Source organism: Carcharodon carcharias, chromosome 10 (genome assembly GCF_017639515.1).
Source record: "Carcharodon carcharias isolate sCarCar2 chromosome 10, sCarCar2.pri, whole genome shotgun sequence".
NCBI classification, from domain to species: domain Eukaryota; kingdom Metazoa; phylum Chordata; class Chondrichthyes; order Lamniformes; family Lamnidae; genus Carcharodon; species Carcharodon carcharias.
Window position 1 is genome coordinate 30,053,389 of NC_054476.1, and position 26,375 is coordinate 30,079,763.

General features: G+C 45.7%; 1 protein-coding gene and 1 pseudogene across 5 annotated transcripts in view; one reads left to right on the forward strand and one right to left on the reverse strand.

Moving 5' to 3' along the window:
• The window catches only part of elp4 (elongator acetyltransferase complex subunit 4), a 338,294-nt gene that overhangs the window by 234,354 nt on the left and 77,565 nt on the right, over positions 1-26,375 (reverse strand). The gene's annotated exons all lie outside the window — the stretch shown is intronic.
• On the forward strand, positions 7,751-7,903 carry LOC121283711 (annotated as a pseudogene).

Here is a 26,375-nt window from a genome sequence, read left to right on the forward strand (position 1 = left end):
CTGGACAGTGTTTGACATTAATCATATCTGCATTTTTGAGAAATTATAATGATGCATCTGCTTACTGCGTTTGCAAAGATTACTGTGTACCTGGGTGTCCTTGTACACCAGTCGTTGAAGGTAAGCATGCAGGCGCAACAGGCGGTAAAGAAGGCAAATGGTATGTTGGCCTTCATAGCAAGAAGATTCGAGTGCAGAAGCAGGGGTATCTTACTGCAATTATTCAAGGCCTTGGTGAGACCACACCTGGAATAGTGTGTGCAGTTTCGGTCTCCTTATCTGGAGGAAGGATATTCTTGCAATAGAGGGAGTGCAGCGAAAGTTTACCAGACTTATTCCTGGGATGGCAGGACTGACATATGAGGAAAGATTGAGTCGGTTAGGATTATATTCGCTGCAGTTCAGAAGAATGAGAGGGGATCTCATAGAAACCTATAAAATTCTAACAGGACTAGACAGGGTAGATGCAGGAAGGATGTTCCTGATGGTGGGGGAGTCCAGAACCAGGGGGTCACAGTCTGAGCATACGGGGTAGACCATTTAGGACTGAGATGAGGAGAAATTTCTTCACCCAGAGAGTGGTGAGCCTGTGGAATTCGCTACCACAGAAAGTAATTGAGGCCAAAACATGGTATGTTTTCAAGAAGGAGTTAGATATAGCTCTTGGCACGAAAGGGATCAAAGGATATGGGGAGAAAGCTGGAGCAGGGTATTGAATTGGATAATCAGCCATGATCATAATGAATGGCGGAGCAGGCTCGAAGGGCTGAGTGGCCTACTCCTGCTCCTATTTTGTATGTTTCTATTACATGTAGCAGAGGATGACAATGGGTGAAACAGCATTCAATACGGAATGCTACAGGAAACTGCCAGCCATCCCATCAGCCACAGCCCCCAAAGGACCTGGGACGAGGAGACTAAGGAAACATTCGATGAAGACCCATCACTGCGCTCACCGTCACCCTCCACCATTGCAGGCACACACCTCAGTGGATCTAGCTCTAGAGCAGGCTTGGGGGGGGTGGGGGGGGGGGGGGGTCACCATCTGGTGAGCACAGCACAGCACAGCAGGCAGAGGCAGTGACAGCCAAAGTCTGCTGGATGCCAGGTTCCTCCTGAGCCTGAGTCCGATGACGAGCCTCTGGAATCAGCCCTCAGAAGCACTGGAGCTCAAAAGACAGGCAGGGTTGTCACAGGCCATCACCAGATGAGAATGGAGTCCGTCCATGTTCTGTCTGATGTCACGACACTGGCATGCAAGCATGTCAAGGGCACCATTGGAAGGGATGGAGACCCTGGTCCAGCACTTTATGCTGGTTGTGCATTAGGACCTGCACATCATCGCTCTCGCCATGAATGGGATCCATGAGTGGCTAGGCGAGAGGGGGATGGGACACCTCGATCTCCCTCCAGCGTTTCCCTCCTTCTCCCCAAGGAGAAAGGGAAGGTACCCTCGGGCATCCCCAGGGAGGAACAGCATCAGCCAGACACCCTGGGGCAAGCAACTCAAGGTGTCCAGCTACCCCCTTGCTGTGACCCTAGCAACTCCAGATGCTGAGGCCGAGGAGGGTGCACCTACCCCAAAGGAGGAGACCCAAAGCAGGCCAGGGCCCTCCAGAGGTCGCCGCCAAGGTCAACTCAGACAACACTGCATTGTAGTCAGCAGGCTGCCTCCACCTTTGCTGCAGATGCTGGGGATGCACCTAGACATATTGGTGGGTTTAGGAAACTTAAGAAATACTGAGAGCAAAATGGCGGCATGGTTGTTCACTCACTGTGTATACTTTGCACAGCTGTAAATATATTTTGCTTTTCTGAAAGTCTCATCTACTGAATGGCTCTTCTATCTGATGCAATGCTCAGAGGTCATCCACGTGCAAGAGATGCACCCCCCCACCCCTCTTATCTCCCATTGTGTCCCTCAGGTCTATAGTGTTTCACTTAAACTCAGTTCTGTAAGTCACTTCTATGTCCGCAGAGGCAACACGAGCAAAGCCAGTTGGCTCTATCAACATGGTGGTTGGTTAATTAATTTGTAAGACTTGCATCAAAGGACCATATAATGTGGCCTCATGAGTACAGATTTTGCAGCTTTGTTCTTCTGATGTTACTGCATTAAAGTCTGTTCTCTATAGATATGTTATAGGTTTTAATGGCAACCCGTATTGGAGTCATTCCAACCCAGTGCATTTTTCAATGGCCTCTATGTAATGCTTGTCAGTTTTGCGTGTGGTTAACAGTTTAAGTAATGTTCAGGTACCTAAGCCGTTCATAGCAGCCTGCAGCGTGATGTCATGACTGAGTTTATAGCTAAACATTACTCCTATAATAATTCCCATTCCCCACCTGCATGATGCAGAGTAACAGATCTAGCTAGCACATGGTGGCTCCTGAAATGATAACTAGACTGCCACGACTATGGGAGGTTAGGGGTGTGCATGTAGCTTCATGATGTTGGCCTATGACATAGGCGGATTCTGGTTTGCACCTGAAGGTATCGTGCCTTGACATAATCCCTGTTCTAGCTCTCAGAAGGGCAATCAACATGATTATTTGATCATTTCAGTGTCATCAATGTCCTAGACTTCCTCGTGTATATCTTAATCTATTAGAATGAAAACGTGGAAGCCTCCAACTGGGTGAGAGCGAAGCTCCAGTACATCTGCTTATGGTCTTTATCAACAAAATTACGAGGTAATGCTTAAATGGTGTAGAGATTGGCTGGGCTTCCTCACTCCCAGATGCCATGGCAATGCTGGATGTGAATTTGGGAAGCTTCCAATGAAGGCCAAGTCATGAGTGCTTGTCAATGATCAGATGATGGTGCTGCTGAGGCTCTCGCAGTGTACACAGAGGTAACCTTACTTGCAGGCTCGCATCCATGATTGACAGTGACAGATCACAGCAGCCTAAAGAGTGATCTCATACTGGAGACTCAGTATGAGGATGAGGCCAGGAAATTATCCATGCATGAGAGATGTCGCAGTCCGGATTCAGATCAGTCCTCAGACAGTTAAGCGAGAACCAGTGATTGATAACTGTGCTTCTTGAGGGGCCTTGCAACACTCCAGGCATACTGCCATGAGTGTACTGATGTTTGTAGTGTTGTTCCTGCCTCTTGAGTACTGCGTAGGCAGTGAAATGTTGACATGATCATTGAAAGGGCTGCACTATGTCCACTTGATTCACAGTCAGCGCTAGAGGAGTTCTTACCCCATAACAGAATGGCAACATGCTCTATAGGCTGCCTAGGCTTCCAAGGATGAGACCATTGTTACACAAGATTGTGACTAGTCATTCTAAGATTGATGCCCTTCACTGAGATGTTGAGGATAGCAAAGAAGGTGTTAGTGTCTACACTGCATCGAGGGGACAGGTGAAATGGGTTTGTATGAGCTAGACATCTTCATCGCCCTGGAACCTTGTCCTTATAAGGTCTCATGGGCATGTCTTCCGTGTCTGGCCTGTGCTATGGCATATTCCTGTGGACCGGCAACATACCCGCCCTCTTTGAGCTCCCTCTTTTGATGTCCTCCTCTTTGCAGGATATGTGAAGCTCCTCCATCTCTCCATGTGGTCTCTCATACCCCCCTTTGAAGCACCAGGTTGTGAAGAGCGCATCAAACCAAGATGATTCAGGAGGTCCTCTGGGGAGAGTACTGGAATGCCGCCTGACCAGTCCAGACATCTGAACCACATCTTCAACGTGCCAATGATCTGCTCAATCAAGCAGCATATTGCAGAATGTGCCACATTGTACCTCTCCTCTGAAACACTCTGTGGCTGCCGAACAGGTGTCATTAGCCTTGTCTCTCGGGGGTAGTCTTTACCACCAATGAGCTAACACAATGTGTTGAGGGCCCACAAAGCTCTGTGGTACCTGCAAGTGACTAAAGTTGTAAGAATCATGCGAGGTCCCAGGATACTTCGCACAGGCCTGCACAATCTGCTTTTGGTGATCACAGGTCACCTGCACATTGACAGAGCGGAAGTTTTTTCTATTGATAAATCGTGGTGGCTCCTGCCAGGGAGCTCTTAATGCCACATGTGTGCAATCGATGGCACCTTACGCCTGTGGGAAGCTGGAGGTCACTGCAAATCCCACTGCTCTGGCAGCCTGGCTGGCTTCATCCAGGGAGAACTGAACATAATTGTGTACTTTACGGAATAGGGTGTTGGTGACCTCTTATATGCATTTATGAGCAGCGGATTGTGACATTCTGCAGAGGCGCAGACGTCCCCAGTGGAGCCCTGAAACAAGCCACTAGCAAAACTGTTGAATGCGACAGTCACCTTTAGAGCCACTGGATGGCCTCCCAGCCCCTGCAACATCAGATCCTCCTGAAGAATGTGGTAGATGTGAGCCACATCTCTTGATGAACAAAGGTATCTTCAGCATTGTATCTCGCTCAGCTGCAAATAGGAGAGGTGTCTTCGGTACATCATGGGTTGTGCCAAATGCTTCCATGGAATTGGTCTCTTCTCCTCAGCTTCTGGGTCTTTATGGGGCACCGCTAGCCCATTTTTCTCAAGGCCAGGCTCTACCCTTTTCCCTGTCTAAAGGCGACGGGCCTTTCTTCTCCTCCTCAGTTGCATGAAAACCATGGAGAAGGCAGTGTTGCCTGCTGCCTGCATTCTGCACTTCTTTTATGTTTGTGGAAAATTAGTTGAGGCACATGATTACACACAACCCTGCAATGATCACCTTCCATTGCCAAGCTAGGCAGTGATCGTGAAGCCCTTGGGCTGCCCTCATTCCAGATATTCCACCCCAAATCCTCCCTTGCAGCTGTAGCAGAGCCTTAAGGATCACTGGCAGCTGAGTTGCTTCCTCCACCCCCAACAACCCCTCCTCCCCCTAAGCCCCAGGTATGGCAGTGCATTCACAGCAGTGGTTGGATCTAGGTGAGTACAACCAGGCGCCAACAACCTCAGTCAGGGCACTGCCAGGCTGCCTCCTTTGAAGAAAACTATAGCCCAGCCTTGCACTAATGTAATGATTGTAATCGCTGAGCTATACAAAGCCTGAATCTCGCAGGTGCAGGACGTAGGATTATTTAGAGCATTTTAGAAGTGGCCCCTTTATAGTTGGATCCTTCTGACCTTCTCACATTCCTGAGAGGAATAAATGATCATTGAAACCCAATCTACACATAGCCTAAAGCCCTAGGCCTGAATCATCCCAGATTTGCACTAAGTGCGGAAGTAGGTGGAAAAAAGAAAGCTTTTCCCACCGGCCACGTTGGCAGCTTTTCATACCAAATGATCCTGCCTCATTAATCATGCATTCTGGGGAGCGGTTTTGATGGCAGGCAGACTCTCAGTCACTTACCACATCATCACCTCATCATTTCCTCACACCGGGTTCTACGTTTAAAGTGCAGCCGCGCACACACTTCTCAGTGCTTCCAGCCCACAACTGCTGCATGGAAGGCATGACCCTGAAAAGCAAGAAAATTGCAGCACCCCATCCCCATGGTTTAGTGACGTGTCACTCGAGCGTCTTTGAACGCCATGAAGGCTCACTGTGATGTCCTCTATACCTGTTCTGGCTGCAGGATGGGCAGCATCACCACTAATTCAGTTTGGGAGGTGGAGGTAGCAATGGTCAGTGCCAATGCCCTGCAAGAGGACAGCCACCCAGTGCTGCAAAATAATGAATGATCTCTTCTGCCAGGGTAGTCACTCTTCCCATCACTCTCAACTTTCATAATCACAAACCCTTCACACATTCATAGGGACCTCACTCATTGCCAATTTAAGGGATGTCACCATTCACTCTCTCTTGCACACTTTCATTGTCCTCATCCCATCCATGGGACCACTCACCACCCACATGCCAGACAGCCTTATCATCTGGCCTGTCAGGTATCCTGCTTACACACTTTCCCCATCTATATTCATGCAGGACAAGCTTGCACACAACAAGAGGGGGAGATCGCAGACTGGTGGAGGAGTGCCTGAAATCAAGGTCCTCACAAAGTTTGAAAATCGAGTCATCCTGCTGGCCGGTGATCTGGACTGTCGCTGTGCTGATGGTGAGGTTGGCGGTGCTCTACCAAGTGAGGATTCAGCAGTGCAACATCATCAACCATGTTGTGAGTGATGTGTCCTGTTCTACAGTCCCCCGACATGCACTAATTATCTCTCCTTGCTTTGGCAGGCACATCTGGGAAACAGCCGAAGGAGTCCAAAACCCAGGGCCTCCAATCAAACCCCGAAGAAACTCTGGAGAGGAATCTGAAGGCACGTTCATTAAAGACCCATCAAGGCGCTCACCCACACCCTCCAACAGCACAGGAACACACACCTTTGTGGAACCTAGCTGTAGAGTGGCCTCAGGATCACAAATCTGGTGAACACATCACATTGTCTGATCCACAGTAGGCTGAAGCAGGGACTTCCCAGGTCTCTGGCACTCCGAAGTCTGATAGAGGCAAGAAATCTGCTGAGTCTCAGTCAGAGAACAAGCCTCTGGCCTCGATCAAGTCTCAGTTGCTGGAGCTGCAAAGACATGCTAGGGAACATCAGGAAGGAATGCCCACTGCACTCCTCAGATTGCAAGACATGATGGAGGAGTCCGTCCGCCTTCAATCTGAGGTGATAGTGCCGGCATGCCAACGCATCAAAGTCAACACTGGTAGGAAGGCAGCCGCCATGGAGACCTTGGTCCAGGACATTGGTTTTGCACTGCTGCACAGGCTGAACTCCGTCGCTGATGCCATTGATGACCCCCAACAGTATCAACACGAAGGGGGCATGGGTCAGCTCGATCACGCTCCAGCCCTGCTCCTCCTCAAGGAGTCAGCCAGGGGCACTCGCACCCATAGGGAGGGGGGTCAGCAGGTGCACAACCCAGGGTCATCCACCCTCCACTCTGGGAGTGTCTGGCCCATCCAAATCTCCTCTTTCTGTGACCCCCAGCAACTCCACAGGCCAAGAAGGGTGCCACTGCCACACAGAAGGATCCAGAAAGCAGGCCGGGGCCTGCCAGGTCCCTCCCAGTCATGTGTCTCTGTCTACCCCTTCCATTGCTTCTATCCAGCCGCCTCCCCTCACACTTCCCCACATCTCCTCACCCCCCCCTCCCCCCACCCCCTCTCACCCACGCCCCCCCCTCACCGCCCCCCCACCCCCTCTCACCCACGCCCCCCCCCCTCACCCACGCCCCCCCCTCACCAACCCCCCCCTTATGTGGCTCTGTCCACCCCTTCTGTCCTGTTCCTGTGCTCCAGTCACCTCCACCCCAAGTCAAATGTGTACCTCCCCCCATTCCCTTACCTCTGTTCAGTCAGCCCCCATGCCTCCGTTGAACATGTGCCTTCCACCCCGCCTTCCTTTCCCGCTGAACTTGCCTGAGTAGCCTTGGCACAGAGTCGGAGAAGCCACGAGAGGAACACAGTGAAAGGCAGGTGAACGCTAGGCGTACAAACGTCAAAGTTGTGAATAAAGTGCAACTCGCCAGGTGCACACCACTTATATCCAGCCGTCAAACAAACTGGCCTACTTATTCACTGACAGGGCAATTAGATTTGGAGTGCAATTGTGATTCCAGTGAGCTGGGTTTTTAATGAGCATTCATGAGGTGCAAAGACATGCAATTGCAGCTCCTGACATGGCGCAGCAGCAAACGCGACCTGCCATGACAGTCCAGAGGGGAAAACTGCGACCTAATTTCCCACTGGTGTCTGCACTTCAAATTTCCCAGTCCCACCTGCCACAAGAAAATCCCACCCACAGTATAAAGCAAGCAATGGGTTTCTGCTGTGACTAGCACATGGGCGAGGCGCTTGCGCTTTACCTATGCAGAATCGATAGAGAGATTTTGGAAGCACAATTTTTGATTTTTTGAAGTTGCTGGCGATCAGTTGTCCCTTAGCAAAAAAAAGGTTCAGGTACATTCAGATTATTTTCACCTGCCGTTTTTCTGTCCACTTATATTTTGCTCAACTTGTTCTATAAATTCTGTGTCAAATCCTTTGATTCCACTGTTCTTCTTACTTTAGTAATAATATTTTTTTTAAAAAGAGAGTTTTCTGTTTTTTCAAAATCACCAGCAATCACCACAGCGAGTTTCCTTTGGAGGCACTAAACAATTGGTGGAAAGAAGTTATTTATAATATAGATCAGGCTTATAATAAAGTGCACTAAAAAACTGTGCGCTGTGTGTTTTACAGCAGTATAATACTACTGTATATATTAAAAGGCAAGGTCACTAGGTTAGGATGATCCATGTGGCTCTCAGTTCTGAATGCTTTGGTACTTTGAGGATTGCAATCACCTATTTTTTTCTGTGAAAGCCACAGATCTGTGGCCTTGTTCATAGGCTGGAGGAATTGGTGCATTACATTGATTTCATGACTGCAAGAGTCAATATCCTAGTAGGCATCATCACAAAAGAATTATGATATCTTTATCTAGCTAATTAAGTCTGGTAAACCATTGAAACTAGTATGATATGTATTTATTCAATAAACATTTTGCCAAAAATATATTGTTTGAGGATCTATGCCATCTTTGATTGCCATTGTTTATATGACATAATGTGAACATGTGAGATAAATATGAAACTTTTTGTCTCAGTCACTTAGTATGCAATATTTTTTTCCTTTCTGTCATGGCACTGAATAATGTAAAAAAAATTCTCAAAATTATATTTATATATAATAATCCAACCTATCTTGCATATTAGGATGAACAAGTAATAACTAGTAATATCCCTCTAGTATTCAGATGAATGAAAATGGGCATAAAGGAATATGGAAACACAGTGGGTAAGTTGACTAAGCTTGCTTGGGGGTAAATGCTGACATGTCTGCTTGGTCTGAATGGCCATTTTCCGTGGTGTAACTTCTATGTTGTGAAGTTAAGAGCTCCTTCTCAGGATTCTGCTGCCATTCAATAATTCCTTGAACTACATTCTTTGAGCAGAATCACCATAGTGCGATTCCATGTCAAAATTCTGACATGAATGAACGCATGATGAAAGGTTGTTAAAGATTGTAAATCTTAAAAAGCTCAGCCAACTGGTACATGGGTACTGATGATTCTTCTACAGGCACTTAAATCACTACACAAAACTGACCAAAGCTGAGAGCAACTCAGTGTTCAGATGCCCATAACCAATTAAAAAGCACAGCTTCTCTCAATTAGAATTCAAACCTAAAAATGATGACATCACCAGCAAACAATGCAGCCACAATCTAAAACCTTCACTTTGGAGCAATATGTGAGCTTTAAATACTATTTCTTCAGTGCTCACCCTCATTTCAGACACTAAGAAATGGCTGTGCTCTGTACTTAAATACACCAGTCAGAAAAATGTTATCTACTTATTAAGTTTCATTGTAAGAAACTGTAGGTTAAATACCATACAACATAACTGTATGTGAGAAATTCAGAGATCGCTCAGCAGAGTTAGCTGCAACACGCTTGAAATTATGCTATGCCCCATTTACTCTGTATCCAGGTGCTATATGCTGTCTTATTAAAATTGAACTGTGGTCACACTATACAACTGAGCATAGATTGAATGGCTTTATCTTCAAATAAAAAGTTGTCTTACAGTATGTGCTGTGATTGATACAACCCTTTTATGAAGATACTGGAGTTGAATTGCTTGGCTTTTTCAGTAGACTCCAAACTCTGCTGAGATCCCGGCGCATCAGGTTCCAATCTGAGCAGAGAGTTCCTGAGGTTTTGTTTCTGGGCAAAGCATCCACCTGCTCCAGATAAACCACTTTAAGATGTGGGGTGAGGGTGGTGGAGGGGTAGGCAAGACTCCGTATACAGGGAGTCTTAACAACCTTGGGCTCACAGCTACCTGAAATATGATGAGAGGCTGATGCTTCAAAAGGAAAAATATGTCCTGACTTTCTAAAAGGGCAGAGACGAACATACAAAATAGATGAAGTAGGCCATTTGGCCCCTCGGGGCTGCTCTACCATTCAATAAAATCGTGTTTGTGTTTTAAATTTCACATTCCCATCTACTGCCGATAACCTTTGATTCCCTTGCCTAACAAGAATCTATCTACCTCTGCCTTAAAAATATTCAACGACCCCGCCCCGCCCCACCACTTTCTGAGGCAGAGTTCCAAAGTTGCACAACCATCAGAGAATATTGTTTTCCTCATCTCTGTCCTAAAAAGGAAACCTCTAATTTTAAAACAGTTCCCCCTAGTCCTGGACTTATCCACAAGAGGAAACATCCTTTCCACGTCCGTCTTATCAAGACCATTCAGGATCTTATATACTTCAATCAAGTCACTCTTCTAAACTCCAGTGGAAACAAGCCCAGTCTGTCTAACCGTTCCTCATAAGACAACCCGCTCATTCCAGATATCAATCTAGTAAACCTCCTCTGAACCGCCTCTAAAGCATTTATGTCCTTCCTCAAATGAGGAGACCAAAACTGCGCACAGTATTTGAGATGTGGTCTCACCGACATCCTGTATAACAAGCATAACATGCTTAACTTTTATATTAAATTCTTCCTGTAATAAAGGAAGCATTCCATTAGCCTTCTTAAATACTTGCTGTAGCAGCATTTTGCAACTCATGCACAAGAACATCCACATCCCTATGCAGCTTGGAATTCTGCAATCACTCTCCGTTTAATATTCTGCTTTTTTATTCTTCTTGCTAGAGCGAACTTCACATTTTCCCACATTGTATTCCATCTGCCAGATTTTTGCCCACTCACGTAACCTATCTATATCCTTTGCAACCCCATGCCCTCTTCACGACATACGTTCCTACCTATCGTTGTGTCATCTGCATATTTAGCGACCACATCTTTGTTCCCCTCATCTAAATCAGTGATAGAAATTGTAAAAAGTTGAGGCCCCAGCAGACCCCTGTGGTAGTCAACTTGCCACACTCTGCCAATCAGGAAAAGACCCATTTACGCATACTCCGTTTTCTGCCAGCCAATCTTTCTATCCATGCCAATGTGGTACCCCCTACATCATGAGATTTTATTTTCCCCAATAATTTTGGCATGGCACCTTATCAAATGCCTTCTGGAAATCCAGTTCCCCTTTATCCACAGCACGTTAGTCCTTCAAAGATGTTGGCCTCAAAGGGGAGATCCAGGTTGAAATCATGGTCTCGATTCAGAAGGATGGTAGGATATTTTTTTAAATTGTTGGAACTATGATCTCCTTATAAAGAGAGCTGCTGGAAGGAAAGGTAAATATTTTCCTTGGCAGACCAGAAGGGGGGTCTGCCAAGGAAAATATTTACCTTTCCTTCCAACTGTTGAAAAAGGCAAGTTTGGCTATATTTTCCAGCTTATAGGACAGGGGAGGCATTCACTGAGTGAGCACAAATTTGATCATTTGATGCACCTCACCACCCACCCTAGCCCCACTTAGTCTGGTGGGGTCAGCTATGAAGGGCAACCCATGCAAGTGCCTGAATTGACACTTAAATAAAATATGGATCCAATGAATGAAAACTGGTTAAGAGAGCACATTTTCTAGTAAAGAAAATAAAGAAATAGGAGTAGGATTAGAGCATAAGGCCCCTTGAGCTTGCCATTCAATATGATCATGGCTGATCTCGGCAATTCCACTTTCCTGCCTGCTCCCTGAGAGACTAAAAATATCTATTTCGACTTATAAATGTAGTCAACCATGGAGCATCCACAACACTCTGGAGGAGACAATTTCAAAGACTTACAACCCTTTGAGTGAAGAAATTTCTCATCTCAGCCCTACATGATCATCCCTTTATCCTGAGACTGTGCCCCCATATCCTAGATTCCCCAGTGTGCAAATTCATTCAACATGCTTACTAAACATGCTTGTCGAAAGCTGTAAATGAATTTATCAGAATAGCAAAATGAATGCCTTAGTGATATCAGCTTCGCTCATTTAACAGTATTCTGAGTCAAAAATTGTGGTTTGGGTCCACTACTAGGAGTTTGAGCTCATGCTGTAAGCTGATTCTCTGTGTTAAAGGTGCAGTCCTTTAGATCAAACATTCAAAGGTGGCATGTTTCAGTGGTTTAAGTGGATATTAAGCATCCTCTGGCATGAATACAGAGAGTATCAGTTAGCACTAGAGTAAGGAATAATAAATTATAAGGTGGGTTCAGTATAAAGGGGAATGTAATAAAGTCTAAATTAGGGTTACTGTACATGTATGTGAAGGCATTGTATGTGGAAAATAAGATTGATTAATTGCAGGCGCAGATAGCCATGTGAAAATATGATGCTGTGACTATAATGGAGATCTGGCTCAAAGAAGGGCTTAACTGGATAATAAATATTCCTGGATGCAAGGTGGTCAGACAAGATAGCAAAGGAAGAAAATGGGGAGGGCTTGTGATATTAAATAAGGAAAGCATTGCAGCACTGGAGAGAGAGGATGGTCCACAGAGGTCAGGGCAGAATCTATTTGGCTAGAGTTAGGGAACAAAAAAGGTGTAATGACACAGCCTATAGGCTACAATGCAATGTAGCAAACAACTAGTGGGAAAGAGGTTGAGGAACAAATTTGCAAGGAAAGTACAGAGAAGTGCAAGAATTATAGAGTAGTCATAATTGGGGCTTTTAATTATCCAAATACAGATTGGGATAGCAGAAAAGGGCTGAGAGTGACAAAAGCTTCTCGGGGATGTTCAAGATAATTTTCTACAGCAGTATGATTCCAGTCCAATGAGAAGGGAGGCACTGCTAGATCTGACTCTTGGGAATGAGGTGGGCCAAGTGGATCAAGATTCAGTAAGGGAACATTTAGGGGATAGTGATCATTGTGTTATAAGGTTTAGGTCGACTATGGAAAAGAACAAGAAACAATCCAGAATAAGAATAATTAACTGTGGGAAAGCCGATTTCATTATGGTAAGAATGGATCTGAACCTTTGATTTCAGTTTATCTGGGTAACAGGCAAAACTATAACTGAACAATGGACTGCCTTTAAAGAAGAGATAGTTCGGGCACAGTCAAGGAATATTCCCAGGTGGAAGGACGGAAAACAAATCCAGAACTGCCTGAATGACAAAAGAGATGCAGATTAAGATGAAGAAGAAAAAGTGTGCTTATGACTGATGTCAGGTGGATAATACAAGAACCAGACTGAGTACAGAAGGTTCAGAGGGGGGAAACTGAGAAAGCAAATAAGAGAAGCAAAGAGGCAGTACGTGGTGAGACTGGAAGCTAACAAAAAAGAGAATCCAAAAGTCTTCCATAGGCATATAAAGAGTAAAATGGAAGTAAAAGAATGAGTGGAGTTGATTATGGATCAAAGAGGGGATTTGCGCATGGAGGCAGGGGACATGACTAGTTTTTTTCCCCGTCATTTACAGGCATTGCAGACATTGCTGGCAGGGCCAGCATTTATTGCCCATCCCTAAATACCCTTGAGAAGTTGGTGGTGAGCTGCCTTCTTGAACCGCTGCAATCCCTCAGGCACACTCAGTGCTGGTTAGGGAGAGACTCAGCGACAGTGAAGGAATGACCATATATTTCCAAGTCAGGATGGCAAATGGCTTGAAAGAGAACTTCCAGGTGGTGACGTTCCCATGTATCTGCTGCCCTTGTCCTTCTAGATGGTAGCGATCTTGGGTTTGGAAGATACTACCTAAGAAGGGTTGGTGAGTTTCTACAGTGCATCTTGTAGATGGTACACACTGCTGCCACTGCTTGTTGGTGGTGGAGGGAGTGAATGTTTGTGGATGGGGTGCCAATCAAGCAGGTTGCTTTGTCCTGGATGGTGTCAAGCTTCTTGAGTATTGTTGGAGCTCATCTGGGCAAGTGGAGAGTGTTCCATCACATGCCTGACTTGTGCCTCGTAGATGGTGGACAGGCTTTGGGGAATCAGGAGGTGAGTTACTCGCCACAGGCTTCCTAGCCTCTGACCTACTTTTGTAGCCACAGTATTTATATGGCTAGTCCAGTTCAGTTTCTGGTCAATGATAACCACTAGGGTTGATAGTGGGGATTCAGCGATGGTAATGACATTGAATGTCAAGGGGGCGGTGGTTAGATTCTCTCTTGTTGCAGATGGTCATTGCCTGGCACTTGTGTGGCACGAATGTATCTTGCCACTTGTCAGCGTAAGCTTAGATATTGTCCAGGTCTTACTGCATTTGGACATAGACTGCTTCAGTATCTGAGGAGTTGCAAATGGTACTGAACAGTGTGCAATCAGTGAACATCCCCACTTATGACCTTATGATGGAAGCAAAGTAATTGAGTACTTTGCACCTGTCTTTACCAAGGAAGATGCAATTGCAATTCAGTCCTTAGCCTAAGGAAGTGTGGAAAGTTATGGCTAGTTTATCTGCAATTTTCACTCTCACTTCCATCAGTACCCTTGGACACATTTTACCTTATCCTGGTGCCTTGTCAATTTAAAATACAGCCTATCCAATACCACCTCTTTATTCATTTTACACCCTTCAAATGTCTGAACTACCTCCTCTTTCACCATGACCTGTGCAGCATCTTCCTTGGTAAGGACAGATGCAAAGTAATATTACCTTGTTCAAAATAGGGTGTGGTGAGAAGCCCAGCAACTACAGGCCAGTCAGTTTAGCCTGAGTGGTGGGGAAGCTTCTGGAAACTATAATTCAGGACAAAATTAATATTTACTTGGGCAAATGAGGGTTAGTTAAGGAAAGCTAGCATGGATTTCTTAAGGACAAATCATGTTTAACTAACTTGCTTGAGTTTTTTGATGAGATAAAAGAGAAGGTCAATGAGGGTAATGCTATTGATGTGGTGTACATGGATGTCCATAAGACATTTGGTAAAGTGCCACACAACAGACTTGGGCAAAGTTAGAACTCATGAAATAAAATGGACAGTAGCAACATGGATACGAAATTAGCCGAATGACAGGAAGCAGACAGCATTGTGTTAGCTTGTAGAACATCTATCTGGCAAATGAAGAAGCTGGAACCAGTATGTCTTCAGTATCTGTTTATTCACAAAACTCAGTATAAGTGCAGACTATTTTCCCTTCCTATTAGTTCCCCCGCACAGGTGGAAACTGGTTCTTATATATGTACTTTAACCTTTCCCCAATTAGCATCAGTTGCTCTTTGTCACAACTGGCGCATGCACTCTATTATCACAGCATTTGCAACATTAACTCATTCCCTTCTTCCTCAAAAGTACATATTTATAGACACGATTTAAAAAAAACTGAAGAGAAATAAATGTCACACTCAAGACTTACATCATGAGGAGTCCTTCTCCTAAGACTACCAATAACTTCTCAGTGGAAGCATTCCTTTTGCTAACACAGTCAATTGATGGCTTGTATCTACCTATTTAAGTTTGGAGATTTCTTTTTTCTCCAGCATTTGTTTCAAATTCACAATATCAATTCTTAATCTCTTCTCATTCACACATTTTGTGGAGTGTATATTATCTCAAAGAGAACAATTGTCTAACATTGAATCGATATGGTTTCTTCGGCATCTCCTTCATATAGAATTTCCTCTAATAGCTTTGATTAAAAGAATGCCATGTGAATTGCCTCAACAGGTGCAAGGGTTTCAGCAGCTAGAGTGCTTTCTATTATTCTCCTTATTTTCTTGGCTTCCCAAGCCAAAGTGCTTTACAAAACCAGCTGCGCTCGAGAACGCATCACAAAGGTTAGCATGAGAGGCATCAGTAAAAAATAATCAATTTCATGTTCCTGGGGTCACACAAAGATGGAAATTTCAGCTCACTTTTCTCCATCTTTAATTTTTGCTTTGATTGCCCGTAAAATGTCATCTACCTTTGGATGTTTCATTACAGCACTTAGTTCAAAGACATCAAAACTTGCACCTGGCCTTGTCTGTACACCCAGCCAATTCAATTGCCCAACTGAACTTGGCAGCTGCTCCATCTCAGCTTTGAAAGCATCCGCATCTTTTGTGAGGACCTGGCACAATTGACTGTGACAGGGTGCACATTTTCTAAGTAAGATTGTTGATGTAAAGTGACATCACACCCATACTGCCTTATTTCCAACCCAATATATTTAAAGGCCCCAGAAGCCTGACTCCCAATCTTAAAGTCTGTTCTAATACTGTCAATAACATTTTTTTGAACTTGCTAATACTACTCCATTAGAAATCATCAACATGCATCATGGAGATGTCTGAGAGTTTCCTGCCACGGTACCAAAAAAAAACATTGCAGGATCCGCTTTCAGTTGGAGGCAACCAAAACTGACCTAACTGAAAGGGACCATGCTTTGGAAGCATCATTCAAACTAGAGACGCTTTTTTAACTTCCAAAATTTTTTTTCTACATCTGGCACCTCCTTAGGAAGTTGGAGAAACACTTCCCTCTGGAGGCGATTTCCCTGCACTAAGGCAGTTTTTACTATTGACTTACATTCCCAAGAAACATTGCTAAAAGGGCCAAAATTTTTTTATCAATTACCTTTCCCGCTGTGGTGAGTCCACTCTGGCCTCTATCTCTTAAGCATTCTTAAAAACCCCATGCCACTAACCTAGCTTTAGCCTTGTAAGTGCAATCTGGCTGGACTTTTTCTGTGCAGCTCCATCTATGCTATAATGTTGGCTGATCCCTTTCCGGAATCTTTGAACTCTCTCCAACTTTCTAACTCTTTCAATTTAGCCCCATGTATGGCTTAATCTCATTTGCTGGCAGCTACAAAAATGTCTTGGTCATGAGGACTTCTGCTTCTATTATTTTGTCAGGATGGTGCTGCATTCCCCATTTTAGTGTGTCGATCTAGCCAGACTGCAACCTCTGCTTGTCTGTTGACATCTTCCATTCTACTATTGTTAGAGCCCTTGCACACCTGTTCTGAACCCCTTCCCACCACGTGAACATTTCCTCAACTGGGACTCGCTGCCTGACATTACTAGAACTCGAGCAACGCTTTCTATTTTCCATTTTCACACACCATTCCCCCAGCCCATGGTCCTCACTCCTTGTCCATCCTGACATTCAACCAATTAAAAAATTTTCCAGTACATTTCCCTGCCCATTCCACCATTGTTTTTTTCCATCCAGTTATTTGATCCTTCTGGACAGTACATCACCCAGGAACCCGCTTTGGGAAGTTGGTATCTAGATAAAATAGCCCTTTTCTGTTCATCATGATCAGTTCTCTACCAGCATCTAACCCCTGATCCCTATCTTGTCCCTCTGGCCTTAACCCACAAAATATATGAGTATGCGATACATAATGTCATCCTCTGTTACATTTCCAGTATCTGAGAATTTATAACTCATACCAATGAGTTATAAATTCCTTGAAGAATGGGCTTTTATTACCTGATTCCCATGTTGGATGATCACCAATTTCCCCTCACATCCTAATGGGAGTGTTTCCTGCTGGGCGGCTGGGATGGTTGTTGTACCTAACCGCATGCTTGGAACCTCAGTAATTACGCAGTGGCAAGCCGCTCTCCGAATCACATGGTGGGACAGGCACCAATTCATCTGGCCCGCCATTACCTTATGGGGGCGAAGGCCCTGGTGCCATGTTTAAATGCCACCCAAATACACATTCAGTCTCTGCAGCCCTTCTGTTTGGTCTACATGTCCTGAGATGGCCCCAGGAGAAAGAAGCCATGCGAGCCCAGATTCAGCTATGAATTCCTGGTGGTCCTCCTCACCGCTGTCCACAAACGCTGTGACATCCTCTTCCCGAGGGATTGAAGCAAGCGGTCCACCAACCTCACCTCTTCAGCCTGGGAGGGGGTCGTGTGGTGGTCTGCACCTCTGGGATCCAAAAAAGGGCATTCCCTGCAGTGCAGGAAGAAGCTAAATGACCTAATCCACTCCACCAGGGTAAGTCAACCTCATACCTCATGGATCTCACACACTATTAGCAGAGGAGACATCAGCAGTGAATGTTTTATCACCATCATCTCATCTATCATCCTGCACAAACAGCATTTTTAGTCCTTACAGGGGAGGGCTCAGCACACCTATTAAGCATGCATACTTCCCAACCTCTCCTCCATCCCTTCTCATTACATTCCATCTATTTGTCTTCATGCGGGCCAGGCTGGTTCACAACAGGAGGCAGAGATCCTAGACGGGAGGAGGGATGGCAGACATCCAGGAGCTCACCCCTCAAGGAGGAGGCAGCCGAGTTGACAGAGGAGAATAGGGATTGCTCCTGTGGCGAAGGTGAGATCGGCTTCCCCCATCAACCCAGTATAGATGAGCCCTCCATTAGTTGCACATCCTGATGTTCACAGTGAGTGACATGCAATGTTGCATTCTGCTTGCTTATGAACTAAATCTATCTTCTCTCTCCAACAGACACCAGCAGGCCCACACACAGGTCCAACCAGCCCACCTCAGGTGAGGATCCATTCGCTGAAGACATGTCACAGCGTTCAGCTACACCCTCCACCGGTGCAGGGACACACACGTCAGTGGGTGCTAGATTTCAATTGGCATGGGTTATTTTCTGGAGAACACCTCACTGACATGTCTCCACAGCAGCTGGAGGCAGTGACAGCCCAGGTCTCTGGCACTTGGCGAGCTGCTGGAGATCAAGCATCCACTGAATCAGAGTTAGATGGTGAACCTCTGGAAACAGCCGTGGCATACATGCTGAAGATACAAAGAAAGGTGGCAGAACATCAGGTAGAGTTGCAAGAGGCAGTCAACAGACGAGAGCAAAGGATAGAGGAGTCCATCTGCTTTACGTCTGATGTCGTGGCTCCGACATAAGAGTGCCTCGAAGTCTCCATGGGAAGGGTGGCAGCTACTTTAGAGACCCTGGTCCAGCAGGTTCTGCTGGATTTGCGCTTGGACCTGCATTCCATCGCTTTAGGCATAGGTGGGATTCATCAGTGGCTAGGCAAGAGGGGGATGGGACACCTCGATCTTCCTCCAGGTGCCCCCTCTCCTCAAGGAGTTAGGCAGGAGTCCTCAGACACCCAAAGTGGAGAAGGCCTTCAGCTCGACACCTCAGGGTCATATACTCAGGAGACTCCAAGAGTGTCCAGCTGCTCCCAACCCCCTCTGACTGTGACCCCATCAGCTTCAGCTCCACAGGTTGAGAAGGGTGCACCTGCTCCACAACGGGATGTCCAAAGCAGGCTGGGAGCCTTCCAGACACCCACCGAGGTCATCACAGGCACCACAGCATAGCAGTTGGCAGACTGCTTCCACCTGCCTCCACTCTACTGTGAATGTCAGGAATGTAGCTAGACATAGTGGTGGGGTAAGAAAAATAAAGAAATACTGAAAGCACAATAGTGGCTTGGCTGTTCACTCATTGATATATCATGCACCTTTGTAAATATATTTTGAGTTCATGATAACAGCCTCATCATGTGAATGCCTCTTGCGCACGAATCTGTGTCCTCTTATTATGAGGGTGATCTAAGCTCCCACTCCATGATTGCCTCAATTTCTGTGCCTCAGATTCATGTGATGTTTAGCAGGTTCAGGTTAGTCTTTCGCCCTTCGGTAAGGGAGATGGGTCAAGCCATATGCTGGAAGTGACTGCACATTGAAATTTGATCCTTTAAGCCTTGCAACACACCATAGAATTGTGCCCGCTCATGAATCTTGGGGGTTAAATGTAGGGTGGGGTTTTCTGCCCCCAACACTGACCGGCATGATGGGAAAATTTGGAGAGCCATTAAAAGTCAATGGCTCTCCAAATTTGCCCATCCCACCCACAACAATATCTGCTGCTGGTGGGGCCAATAAATCCCAGCCATAATGTTGTTTCAACACTGAGCTGTGTTCATTGTGAGTGTGAAAGCACATGATCTGGAGCCATTTTGATCTCTACAACCATGTGCAAATCTCTGTGGCTGCTCAAAGTGTCACCTTCAGAAGGCAACGACTGCACAATGTGTACTTGATGTAGGATGCATGCTGGTGTGCTGTCTCTTGCCTCACACCAGCTATACGCAGCTTTGGGTGCTGACCTTTCCAAGAACGAGGGCTGTAATCCTTGAGGGTTATGGGTCCAAGGCCAAATGCTGACCTTGCTTGCGCTGTCACTACTTGTAAAAGCTTTTCCACTCACTGGCATGGCATTAAAGGAGAGGAGAAATGCGTTTGAGTCCCCTTGCCTGGATCTTATTCTTGCTGGAATCTTATGGTTATCATGTCTCATGGGCATGTCTTCCGTGCCGTGTCACTGTGATGGCATCCTCACATGGAAGCTGACCATCATCACCCTCCTCAGGTTCCTGCCCTTCCAAGTCCTCCTCATCCGAGGAAATCTCTGGCTCCTCCATATCTTCCTGTGGCAAATGATCTCCCCTTTGAAGTGCCAGGTTGTGCAGGGCACAATAGACTACGAAGAATCGGGACACCCTTTCTGGAGGATACTGAAAAGTCCCACCTGAACAATCCAAACAACAGGTGCATCTTCAGGATGCCAAAGGTTTGCTCACAGATTGCGCCATGTTGTACCTCTCTTTTGAGGCACTTTGAGGATGGGACATGGGTGTCATCAGCCATCTCTTCAATGGGTACCCCTTAACACCCAGACCAACCTTGTAAGTGCCACAGCCGTTAGAATGTCTGTAGCACCTGGGAATGACTCAGGATGTTGGGAGTCATGAGAACTTCAAGGGTAGCTGGCACAAATGTGCATGATCTGCTTCTGATGATCACAGACCAGCTGAATATTGATGGAGTGGAACACTTTACTCTTAATTAAGATCAGGGACTGCAGCCAGGGAGCTTTTAAAGTGACATGTGTGTGATCGATCAATCACTGCACTGTTGGGAAGCCGGAGATCGTCGTAAATCCCAGAAATCTTGCAGCCTGGCTAGCTTCAGCCACTATGAACTTTATATAATGATGAGCCTTACCACATAGGGCTTCCGTCACCTCCTTTATACATTAATGTTTTGAGGCCCTAGAGATGCAGCATAGGTCCCCTGTGGATCCCTGGAATGAGCAACTTACAAAAAAATCGAGTGTGGCCATGACCTTCAAGGGCACTGCCAAGAGATAGCCTACCTACCAGTCCCTGGGGCATTAGATCCTCCTGCAGAATGTGGCAGATAAGAGCCACCACATCTCTTGACAAATGTAGACGTGCCCGGCACACACTCTCGTTCCTCTCCAAATAGGAGGTGTTTCTGTATACCCTTGGTCGCACCAGTCGCCTCCATGGGATTGGTCTGAACTCCTCAGCCTTTGGTCTTTCTGGGGCACCCCTGGACCATGCACCTCAGCCAGGGCTTTTCTCTAAGCTGTGTTAGACAGCACCGGTCTCTTCTCCTCATTCTGAGCGCTGCCACAAAGGCGGCAGCATTAACCACAACCTCCATTCTTCGATGCTCCTTCCTGTGGATAGCTAGATCCAAGAAATGAATGTATCGCACCCAACAATTACCAGACCTCCCACTCCAAGCCAGAAAGCCACCATCATGCTCTTGAACTGTGCTTCCTGCCTTTCCCTGTTTCTAGCTGAGGCACTCCCTTACAGATCATAGGTGTCTCAGAAGCCACCCCAACAACTTGACATCTCAATCCCATACAGGATGATAGAGCTGTGTAATTTTGAGGCTCACTAAAGGCACCCATTCGTTGCCTAATTTGGATTTGAGATTGCCACCCTTGTGCTCTAAGACCATACTAAATGGACAACGCATGTTTGCAGGGTTTGATAGTGTTTCTTGAATATATCCAGCGGCTGTGCTCCTTTAATGGCTGGCTGTTTCTTCACATCTCACATATGTCTGATGGTTAAATGCTCAATAAGTGTAGTGTTGGGTAAAATCGCACGAGTTACTAGAACCAACTTCTCATTAAAGTCTTCATGATTTCTTTCAGCTGAGCCTTCAGCTCCATGTCGGAATTCTAATAAGTTTGAAGTTGCCCCTGAGAGGGTCCCAGAGTCCAGCTGTAGACTGTCCCACATTGCCTCAGGCCATTCCCTTGGTGATTTTTTTTCTTAGTTTCCTTTTTAAACTGCATCTCTGATTCAGGGTCTCAACATGGTGGCGCTGCACTTCTACTTCCAGACCAGCTGTTACCGTTCATGTCCCTCTGATCATCCTGGAACCCCACAATGTGCAGGGAGACCTCCCTCCGGTCACTCTCTATCCTCCCCAGTAACCCTGGAGCCCATAGTGATTGTTGCAGACATTTCTGTCCTCCCTTGAACCCATCACTGTGGATGCCCCCATGCCCCACGTGGACCTCATCCCTTTCCCATCCTAAGGCCGTGTGCACTCACCATACAGAGGCAGCATCCCCCCACCCCATCACGAGAGCTTTTGAGTACCCCCCACTTTATTACTTTTCCCCCATTTACAGGTTGCAGCTGCCTCCCCTGACCATGACTATTCTATCTGCAGCCCAGTACCAAGCCAGTGACCCCCAGGACCACTATGTGCGAGACAATGACAAATGGCCCTGCATATCAGTGCGTACAACCTCCATTGAACAGACAGGCCTTGCCTTCCCTGGACTAGGACCACGATGTGCATGTAATGCATAGCCCTGCAGCAAGGCCCGCAAAGCTACAGGACTGCCTTTAATCTCTCAACCCAACAACGTGGTTCACAGAGCCCCAGGATCACCTTTCATTTCTCACCCCAACCATTTGGCCTCAGTCCCAGGGCTATGTCTGTATGACACTCATGCCCCTGCTTCCTTCAGCACTCTCCCCCACCCCAAGTCATGAGTCCTCATGAACCCTTTCCCACTTGTGCAACAATAATCCTCCCCCCATTCCCCAAATCTAGAGGCTGCGTGCATCCCCTCCCTCTCGTGCCACACTCACTCCACCCATCCCCTTCCCGAGTCTGCATGCATCCCTTCCACGTCGGGTTCCAGCTCCCCCACCACCCCCCAGCCACCCATCTTCCCCATTCTCCCTCCCCTGCTCCCTTCTCCCTCTTAACAGCCCTGTCTGTTAATCCCATGCCTTGCCTGAGAGCTTTGGCAGCGGTGACGAGTCAGAGCAGTGTTGTTGCAGATAAGCTTTAAACATTGTATGCACCTGAAAGGCATGGGTGAAAGGAAGCAGGGTCGGCAGGTGCACACCGCTTATATCCTGTTGCGAAGCAGAGCAGTCTAATTTTTTCATTGGCACGGCATGCAAATAGAAGGGAGAATATGATTCTGGCAAGTTGCATTTTTAATGAGCATTCATGATATGTTAATGCATACAAATGGGGTTCCCAATATGGATGAGTGGGAAAGTCGAACCACCACTAGGCCGCCATGCGAGTGAAGGGAAAATTCCGACTTGTTCTCCCGCTGGCTGAAAACAGACTTTTAGCCTCACGCCTAATTTTCAGGTCCTGCCTGCCACAACTCCCTCCACTGGCAAGACCGGAAAATCCGGCCCAGACACAAAATACCTGTTCAACGCTTCCGTCATTTGTTTCCCATTATTAATTCCCCAGTCTCTCTCTCTAAGAAACCCACGCTCGCTTTAGTTACTCTTTTCCTTCTTAAATACTTGTAAAAACCCTTACTATCTGTTTTTATATTTCTAGCTAGCTTTCTCTCATACTCCCTCATCGTTCTTTGCTGGTTTCTAAAATCTGTCCAATCTCCTGACTTACCGCTCATTTTCACAGCATTGTATGTCTTTTCTCTTAATTTGAAACAGTTCTAAACTTCCTCAGTTATCCATAGATGATACATCCTTCGCATAGTTTTTATTTCTTAAGAGAATATATCTTTGTTGAGAGTTATGAAATATCTCCTTAAATGTCTATTCCTCTTCTATCCTGCCTTTTAATGTTTTTTCCCAGTCCATTTTAGTCAACTGGTTTCATATCCTTGTAATTGCCTTTACATTCAAGACACTAGTCTTAGACCCATGCTTCTCACCCTCAGGCTGAATGTAAAATTCTATCATCCTACAATTACTGTTGCCTAAAAGCTCCTTTACTATGAGATCATTAAATAATCCTGTCTCATTGCACATTACCGGGACTAAAATAGCCTGATTCCTAGCTTACACTAAAATGTACTGCTCTAAAAAAAACTGCCCTGAAAACACTATGAACTCATCTTCTAGGCTACTTTTACCAATCTGATTCATCCAATCCATAATGAAGATTAAAATCACCCATGATTATTGCAGTACCTTTCTTACAAATGCCCATTATTTCTTCCTGAACACTCTGTCCTATAGTGTAGCAGCTGTAAGGAGGTCGATAAACTACCCCCACAAGTGATTTCTTACTTTTACCGTTTCTCCTCTCGACCCAAACTGATTCCACATCTCAATTTTCTTAACTAAGGTCATCCTGACTACTATAACTAATGTCATCCTTAATTAACAGAGCTAGCCCACCACCTTTTCCTAGCTTCCTTACCTTCCGAAATGTCAAATACCCTTGACTATTTAGATCCCAGCCTTGGTCACCTTGCAACCCTTTCTGAAATGGTTATCAGGACATATATGTTTATTTCTATTTATGCTATCAATTCATCTGCATTGTTATAAATGCTGCATGCATTCAGATATAGAGCCTTTAATTCTGTCTTTTTACCATTTTTGCAAACATTACTCTTATTGCTGGTGTACTCAAGCTCTGTCCCTTCCTGCCATACTCTGGCTGTCATTATCCATATATCTACCCTGCTCCTTTTTCTCTTCACATCTTTCCTCATGTGATCCCTCCCCCCACCCTCTGAGTATTTAAAAATCCTCTCTACTCGCCAGAATACTGTTTAAGTTAAGACCATCCAAACGGTATAGCTTCCACTTTCTCTAGTACTGGTGCCAGTGTCCCATGAATCGAAGCCCATTTCTCTGACACCATTCTTTGAACCACGCACTTAACATCAATTCCCTCGTAACTGGGGTAATAATCCAGAGATTATTACCTCTGTGGCTCTGTTTTCTAATTTAGCCCCTAGCTGCTCACAATCCCTCAAGACCCTCTTTCCTAGTCCCATCTATGGTATTGGTACCCTGGTGGACCACAACAACTGAAATTTCCCCCTCCCACAGCAAGTTTCTCTCCATCCTGAGCGGATGCCCTGAATCCTTGCCCCACCAGGCAAGCAACACAACTTTCTGGATTCACACACTCAGCTGCAGAGAACTGTGTCTATCTATAAGGAGGTTGGGAGGGGGGAATGGCACTGGGTGAATAGCTCCTTCAGAGAGCCAGCAATGACACAACAGGCTGCATGGCCTCCTTCTGCACTATAATCATCTTGTGATTCAAAGAATAGGAAGTTCTCTTTGCATTAAAAAGCAAAATACTATAGATGCTAGAAATCTGAAATAAAAACATTGCTGGAAATACTCAGCAGGTCTGACACCATCTGTGGAAAGAGAAACAGAGTTAACATTTTGAGTTGTATGACTCTTCAGAGGAATAATAGTCTGAAGAGGAGTCATATTTGACTCAAAACGTTAAATATTATTGCTCAATCCACAGATGCTGCCAAACCTGAATATTTCCACCACTTTTTTTAAATCTAATGTTTCTGGGCACGTAGTCAATATTCCTCCCTCAACCATTGTAAAAACACTGACTAGTTATTCACTGGCAATTATAGGATTTTGTTGAGCTGAAAATGGCTTTGGTAGTTGTTTCTACGTATCAATCTATGAATTGGAAAACAAATTATTATACATTTACAATGTCTGTAACATAGTAAGACACTTCAAGGAGGAGTAATCAGACAAAAAAGGGTGTTAAATAAGAGCTATTTGGAGGATGGGGAAAATACTGGTGGGTTTTCAGAGGGTCTTCAAGTACTAGGTGGAGGGTAGTTGGGGTTTTAGGGTATAACTACATTGTCTAGAGGTATAGACAGCTGAAGGCATGCAGCCAATTGTGCAGCACAAGGAAGAAGGACAGGTCAGAGTCAGAGCAAGAAAGTGTTAATGGAGTATTGTAGAATGGGTGCAGATTTTAGTGGTCAAGGCCATGAAGGGATCTAAGATGAGGATGGGAATTTTAAATAAGGTGCTGGGGAGTGCAAGCCAAAGTAGGTCAGAAAGGACTTGAGTGATAAGTGTGTGCCACTCGATTCAGAATAGATTACAGGCAGAAGAAGTTTGGTTGAGGGCGGGCATGGGAGGTCAGATTGGATGCTTAGTAGGAGCCAAATAGGATGCCAATACTGCCAACTATGTGGCTTAGATTGACGGAATGGTCAGGGAGAGGAATGGAGTTGGCGAGGATTCAAAGATTATGGTAGGAATCAAAGCTTATGCCTATTGTCTTCCCCAGTGTGGGCGTACCTACACCACATGGACTGCAATGGTTCAAGAAGGCAGCTCACCACCACCTTCTCAAGGGCAACTAGGGATGGGCAATAAATGCTGGCCCAGCCAGCGAAACCCACATCTTATGAATGAATTTAAAACTGGAGGATATCGTAGTTCATACAAAAATGGATATTAGACAAGCAATCCAAAACAGAGGCAGCGGAGTGGTTGAGAGTTGGTGGAGAGGTAAAGCTAG